We start from the raw sequence: 7871 nt of genomic DNA, 5'->3' as shown, positions 1-7871 counted from the left end.
TTAAGAAAAAAAAGAAGATAGCAGGAGGGGAAGAATGAAGGGGGGGAAATCGGAGGGGGAGACAAACCATGAGAGACGATGGACTCTGAGAAACAAACTTAGGGTTCTAGAGGGGAGGGGGGTGGGGGGATGGGTTAGCCTGGTGATGGGTATTAAAGAGGGCACGTTCTGCGTGGAGCACTGGGTGTTATGCACAAACAATGATTCATGGAACACTACATTAAAAACCAATGATGTAATGTATGGTGATTAACATAACAATAAAAAATTAAAAAATAAAGCTGAATAATATTCCATTGTGATGTATACATCGCATTGTGTTTATCCACTCATCCCTCAATAGACACTTGGGTTGCTTTCCCCTTTTGGCTACTGTGAATAATGCTGCCATGAATGAATGTGGGTGTGCACATATCTCTTTCAATTCTTTTGGGTATATACCCAAAAGTGGGATTCCAGTAACGCATTTTTAGTTATCTAATTAACTAATTAACTAATTAATTAATCCTTCCCAAGCTGAGTGATTTTTATTAGGGCAAGCGTGTATTCGTTGTGTATCTGATTTCCCTTGCCAGCGTGGCTGACTGCTGAGGTGTCCTCCCCTCTGCGCACAGGGCCCCGGGGCTCAGTGTGCCACCGCAGGTGCGGCAAATCCCCTTCCCTCCGGGCGGGGGCGGGGCGGGGGGGCACAGCCGCAGGGTTAGTACCGCCGAGCGCCGTTTCCTCCTGCGGCCACCTCACCTCCCGCGCCCAGCTTTCCCTCCGCAGCTTCTTCCACTGCTCTCCCTCGGCAGAGCAGTCGGGACACCGCGCCTTCTCCGAGGGCTGCCGGTCCCCTAAGCACCACTCAGGAACCTCGTAGCACTTGCTCTCTCGGAGGAGGTCCCTCCTGGAGACTCGGGGAAGGTGTGTGGCTGAGGATGCCGACTGCGCCAGGATTCTTCCTCCGCCTCCCTCAGCAGTTGGGTGGCCTTCACCATATCTTTTCATTCTTCTGTTCTTCACGCCGGGCTCTCCTCAAACAAGCTAAGTCCCAGTATTTGTCCCTGTGGACACAATCCGACTCCAGGTGGCTCATACAGCGGCAGCACCTTCTGCTGGTGGGGCCGGTAGGGACCTGGGTGCAGAGGGCCGTGACCGCCTGCCTCCTCCAGCCGCCGCGGGGACTCCCAGTAATGCATTTTATTTTTTAAAAATTCTCCACCCAAAAATGATTTGAGGACACTGCCCTAGTACCTTCATAAGTATTACCAAAAAAAAAAAAAAAAAAAGGTTCTGAATCTTAAATGAAGGAAGGAAGGAAGGAAGGAACGATCGGAGGATCCAGAATGGAAAAGGGGAGCCAATAGAGTAACCTAACATAAGTCTTTGATGGAATAAATTAAAGCTTTTCATCCTTACCCTCCGGAAGTAGCTGCAACTAACTAACCTAAGATCCATCAGAGATGGACCGGAGGGGCCAAAGCTTGTTTCATATGTAAAGAGGGGTCACAAAGGAGGGATATGATACTCACAATACTTGGTCCCTATGGGAGTGGGTGCACAAATTCAGATATTCTGGGTCTGTCACTCCCTCTTCATGAAGGATGGAGGCAGACTGGGGACTGTGGCATAATAGGCTGGTCATAAGTCAGTACTCAGCCCCCGACAATTTGCCAGATCCTCTGATTATTCAACATAAGATGGAGGGGCGCCTGGGTGGAAATCTGGATTTTTATGTAAAATGTTGTGATATTTACTTATTTTTAAAGATTTTATTTACTTGAGGGGGGGTGGGAGGGTAGCAAAGAGAGAGGGACAAGCGGACTCCTGGCAGAGCAGGGAGCCCCACGCAGGGCTCATCCCAGGACCCTGAGATCATGACCTGAGCCGAAGGCAGACACCCAACCAACTGAGCCACCCAAGCACCCCAAATGTGATTTTTAAAAAACTGGCATTTACATTTTCAGAAATCTTTAAAAAGCATTATGTCGGTCAAAGGGAAAATACAAGTTTGCAACCTCTGGTGTGTAGTACTGTGGAGCATTTATGGTAGTCAGTTACCTCTGGGGAAGAATTGTGTCTGGTTTGTTCAACCAGAACTGGGAAGCGAGTTCTGGTAATGGGGCCTCAGTCACCTGCGGAAGCTCTGTCCTTCCACACTGGGGTAATAGTTAATATGTTGCCCTTCTGTACCTGGATAATAGTTAATACGTTTCAGGCAGAGAGGAAATGGCCCAAAATGAACCGTTAAGTCCTCCATGGTAGTATATCAGTGCTGGTCACATTGGAGAGGTGAACCCCAGGTTTTGCATCCGTCCCGAGGTTTTGTTGTACCTACTTTGGCAGAAGCATGGTAGGAATAAAACATCACAGATTTGGAAAGGTGTTGAAATTTTCCTAAAATGTAATGCAGGTGCTAAGTGGGATCATTATTTTGCCATGAACAGCTCAGAGGAGTGTCATGTTTTTAAACGATGGTGGTTTCTACAAAAGCTGACTTAAGGAGATGCTGGGCACAAGATCTGACTGGAAGAAATCAAGAGGAAAGGGTGTCCGAGTGGTTCTGCTCTGGTAGGTTTGAGGAGGCAGCATGCTGATCTTTTCCGGAAGTGGTGTTGGGGAGTTGGGATGGAGTTGGGAAATACACATGGCCATAAATGGTGTGCTCCTGCTCCAAACAACTGAGCTCATCCCTGGGCTTCAGGAACCTCATGCTGGAAATTTCGACTGAAATGAACTTCTGACCTTTCCATCAGTTCCCTTGAGTAAGTCAGGGTTTTATGGACTATTTCCTATTCCCACTTAGGAGGGGATTTGAACTATTACTTCTATTACTTAAGAAGGCAGCACAGTATAGTATTACCACTAATGATATTATATCAGTAGTTTTCCTAAAGCACTAAAGACCTTTCACTTGTATTCTTCTCATTTTGTTCCCTGGTGACTCTGGGAGTATTATTCTCATTGCACAGATGCAGAAACTCATGGTTTCCCATTGTCCTTTACCTAAAGTATAGAATCTTTTTTCTTTCTTTTTTTTATAAAGATTTTATTTATTTATTTATTTGACAGAGAGAGACACAGTGAGAGAGGGAACCCAAGCAGGGGGAGTGGGAGAGGGAGAAGCAGGCTTCTGCTGAGCAGGGAGCCTGTTGCCGGGCTCCATCCTAGGACCCTGGGATCATGACCTGAGCCAAAAGCAGATGCTTAACACTGAGCCACCCAGGCACCTCTCTTTCTTCCTTCCTTCCTTTCTTTTTTTCTTTCTTTCTTTCTTTTTCTTTCTTTCTTTCTTTCTTTCTTTCTTTCTTTCTTTCTTTCTTTCTCTCTCTCTCTCTCTCTCTCTCTCTCTCTCTCTCTCTCTTTCTTTCTTTCTTTCTCTCTTTCTCTCTTTCTCTCTCTTTTTTTAAGTAATCTCTATGCACAACATGGGGCTCGAACTCACGACTCCGAGATCAAGAACTCACATTCCACCGACGGAGTGACGGAGGCAGCCAGGCATCCCAGTGTGGAATCTTTAATGTGGCCTGAGTCCCTCCCTAGTCTGGCCCTGGCCTGCATCTCCAGATTTCTCTTCCACCACTTTTCCAAGAGTTCCCTTTGTTCCCTCTAGTCTGGATTTCCTTTGGTTCCTTAAATAGGTCAGGTTCTTTTCAGCCACAGGCCATTGTACATGCTATTTCTTCTGCCTAGAACACTTTTCCCTTTCTTCTTTGCCTGGTTAGCAACAACTCATCTTGCAGGCCTCTGTTTAACATCATTTCTTCATGGGAGCCTTTCCTGAACATCCAGGCAACATCGGATTCCCCAGTAATGGCCTCTTATACCACTCTGCCCTTCCTATTCCAAAGACTCATCACACTTAGAAGTACTCATTCACTATTTCTCTTTCTTTTCTTCTTTTCCTAAGATTGTATTTATTTATTTGACAGAGCGAGAGAGCACAAGCAGGGGGAGCGACAGAGGGAGAGGGAGAAGCAGACTCCCTGCTGAGCAGGTGGGGCTCCCGCGGCAGGTGTCCGACAGGTAAGCCTGACCGGTGGGAGGAACCCGTGGCCTCATTTCAACAACTGCAGCAAGCTGAAGTCCCTGCGGGTTGCAATCTGTGAGAAAGGGCACTTTTTTCTTCTTTTCCTTCCCCGCCCCCCAAGCCAGCTGCGTGTCCTCACCAAAGTCTTTGTGATATCCATCACTGTAGCACTTCCGAAGTCTAGTTCATGGCGATAACCACCACAATCTGTAACTAAACACACAGGCGGCGGTGTATAGGGTTGCAATGTTAGTTCCAAATACAGTGCTGTTCACATCTCCGGTGAGGAAAGAACACTGAGTGAATTCATTACACGAACCACTTAAACTAATTGAGCGAGGAGCTGAAAGCCGCATTCCTCAAATGTGTGCCCGCCACAAAATGGGCGTTTCACATCAGGCAGTCAGGCTGGAAAACACGCGTGAATCAGTGCATCTAAACAAGGAAGAAATGCTCCTTGGGGCGCCTGGGTGGCTCAGTCGTTAAGCGTCTGCCTTCGGCTCAGGTCATGATCCCAGGGTCCTGGGATCGAGCCCCACATCGGGCTCCCTGCTCGGCAGGAAGCCTGCTTCTCCCTCTCCCACTCCCCCTGCTTGGGTTCCCTCTCTCGCTGTGTCTCTCTCTGTCAAATAAACAAAATCTTAAAAAAAAAAAAGAAAGAAAGAAAGAAAGAAATGCTCCTCAAGGTGTGCATTTGCCAACTGTTTATTTGTTCTCAAGTCATATCCTCAGGACTGAGAGCATGACATCAGGGGTCACAGGTCAGAGCCTAGCACACTTAGCTTCCTGAGGCAAAGACTGAAAATGCGTGGCATCTGTTACAAAGAGGAACAAGCAAAAGGGGCACAACCCATCTTCATTACTAAAAAGAATTAAATGCATAAACTAGAGTGTAAAAACATAGCTGGAGGAATATTTCCCAAACTCATCTGTAATCAGGATTGTCTTTGGGAGGCAGGTTTATAAGAAGAGATAGTCACTTTTTTTTCCCTTTCAAAATTTAAAAGAGTATGTATAACATTTGTATTTTTTTAAAGATTTTATTTATTTGACACAGAGAGAGAGAGAGCACAAGCAGGAGGCAGAGGGAGAAGCAGACTCTCTGCTGAGCAGAGAGCCAGATGCGGGACTCGATCCCAGCCAGGACCCTGGGATCGTGACCTGAGCCGAAGGTAGACTCTTAACCGACTGACCCACCCAGGTGCCCCGTGTATTTTTTTAATTAAAAAAAATTTTTTTTAAAAGACTTGATGCTTTTTTTTTTTAAGATTTTATTTATTTGACAGAGTGAGACACAGCAAAAGAGGGAACACAAGCAGAGGGAGTGGGAGAGGGGGAGAAGCAGGCTTCCCGCCGAGCAGGGAGCCCGATGCGGGGCTCGATCCCAGGACCCTGGGACCATGACCTGAGCCGAAGGCAGATGCTTAATGACTGAGCCACCCAGGCGCCCCTAATTCTTAAATTTTTTTAAAAGATTCTTATGTATTCAATTGAGAGAGAGAGGGAGGGAATGAGTGAGTGGAGGGGCAGTGGAAGAGGGAGGAGCAGACTCCCCGCTGAGCAGGGAGGCCCAACACAGGACTCAATCCCAGGACCCTGGAATCATGACCTGAGCGGAAGGCAGACTCTTGACCAACTGAGCCACCCAGGCTCCCCTGTATTACATTTGTAAACAGAAATAAAATTTTAAGTCCATAGGGGTTAGTGATACAATGTTCTTAGACGAAGAGCAGTGTTACAATGAGGCTGCTAAAGAAGAACATACATTATGTAACTATTTTCTACCATAAACAAAAAATACACTTGCAAACACTTGATGTAGAACCGGGTGGTCCAACAGAACTTTCTTCAGTGATGGAATATGATGTGTATCTGGTATTGCCCAATATAGTGGCCACTAGCTGTATGTGGCTAATGAACACTTGAAATGTGGAACTTAATTTTTAATTTATTTGAATTTAAACTTAAATAGCTACATATGGTCAGAGGCTACTGTACTTGGACACACAGCTCTAGAACCTTCCATTTTCTGGGAAGAAGAGTGTCAGCAAGGGCAGGGAGAGCAGACCAGATTTGGTAGCCATGTTGTCTTACATAAGTCATGTACTGTTTTGTTGTCTACACAGAGATCATCTGTATATTCTATTACTGTTCGAGGAATGAAGTGAGAAACCCTGAATGGCCAAAGCAATCTTGAGAAAGAAGAAAGCTGGAGGCATCATACTCCCTGATTTCAAACTATATTACAAAGGCTATGATAATTAAAACAATATGGTATTGGCATAAAAACAGATACACAGATCAATGAAACAAGATAGAGAGCCCAGAAAAAAACACATTTATGTATGGCCAATTAATTTATGACACAGGAGTTAAGAATATACGACAGGGAAAGGACAGTCTGTTCAATAAGCTGTGTTGGGAAAATGGTAAGCCACATGCAAAAGAATGAAACTTGCCCACTATCTTTCACCATACACCAAGATTAACTCAAGGTGGATTAAAGACTTGAATATAGCACCTGAAACCATAAAACTCCTAGAAGAAAACATAGTTGGCATAGGTCCTGGCAATGTTTTTTTTAACCTGACACCAAAAGCAAAAGCAATAAAAGCAAAAATAAATGAGACTTCATATTAAAAAGCTTCTACACAGCAAAGGAAACCAACAAAACAAAAAGGCAAACTTTACTGAATGGGAGAAAATATTTGCAAATCATGTATTTATAAGGGGCTAATATCCAAAATATATAAAGAGCTCATACAACTCAATAGCAAAAAACACTTCACAAATAATCCAATTAAAAATGGACGTAAGATCTGAATAGACATTTTTTTCAAAGATATGCAGATGACCAACAGGCACATGAAATGATGTTCAACATCATTAATCATCAGTGAAATACATATCAAAACCACAATTAGCTTTCACTTTACACCTGTCAGGATGGCTAGTATCAAAAAGACAAGAAATAACAAGTGTTGGTGACGGTGAGGAGAAAATTGAACTCTTGTGCACTACTGGTGGGAATGTAAATTGGCGCAGCCACTATGGAAAACAGTATGGAGGTTCTTTAAAAAATTAGAAACAAAACTACCATACAATCTAGCAATTCCTCTTTTGGGTATTTATCTGAAGAAAATGAAAATACTAACTCAAAAAGATATATGCACCCCATGTTCACTGCAGCATTATTTACAATAACCAAAATATGGAAACAACCTGTGTCCACCAATGGATGGATGAATAAGGAAATTGTAGCATGTACAATCACACAGACACAGACACACACAGACACACACGCTAGAATATTACTCAGCCATAAAAAAGAATGAAATCTTGCCATTTGCAACAACATGGATGGACCTTAAGGGCATTATGCTAAGTGAAATAAGTCAGATTGAGAAAGACAAATACTGAGTGATTTCTCTTAAATGTGAAATCTTAAAAAAATAAAAACAAAAAAACCAAGCTCATTGATACAGAGAACAGATTGGTGGTTGCCAGAAGCCCCAAAGGGTGGTGGTGAAGGGGGTGGGAAAAAAGAAAAAGAACAAAGTAAGAGAAGGTACTTCTTTACACTCTTAAAGGCCACAGCATTAACTTCATCCTACCATACCCCTTTACATTCCCCTTTCAAGTGCTCTGTTCCTAGAGGAGGGAACTGACCTATTAAGAAAGCAATAGTTGGGGGCGCCTGGGTGGCTCAGTTGGTTAGGCGACTGCTCGGGTCATGGTCCTGGAGTCCCAGGATCGAGGCCCGCATCGGGCTCCCTGCTCAGCAGGGAGTCTGCTTCTCCCTCTGACCCTCCCCCGTCTCGTGTTCTCTCTCTCATTCTCTCTCTCTCATATAAATAAA

At 44.5% G+C, this 7871-nt stretch overlaps 1 pseudogene; it reads right to left on the bottom strand.

The window, feature by feature from the left end:
• Positions 1-501: 501 nt before the first annotated feature.
• On the bottom strand, positions 502-1181 carry LOC114198416 (NADH dehydrogenase [ubiquinone] 1 beta subcomplex subunit 9 pseudogene; annotated as a pseudogene).
• Between the last annotated feature and the right edge of the window lie 6690 nt (positions 1182-7871).

This window comes from Eumetopias jubatus, unplaced genomic scaffold (assembly GCF_037043125.1).
Source record: "Eumetopias jubatus isolate StellerSeaLion01/CBP00866 unplaced genomic scaffold, mEumJub1_p1.0 scaffold_10, whole genome shotgun sequence".
In the NCBI taxonomy this organism is placed as follows: Eukaryota; Metazoa; Chordata; class Mammalia; order Carnivora; family Otariidae; genus Eumetopias; species Eumetopias jubatus.
Note: the sequence above shows the minus strand (reverse complement) of the source record. Positions and strands in the feature narration are given on the sequence as shown.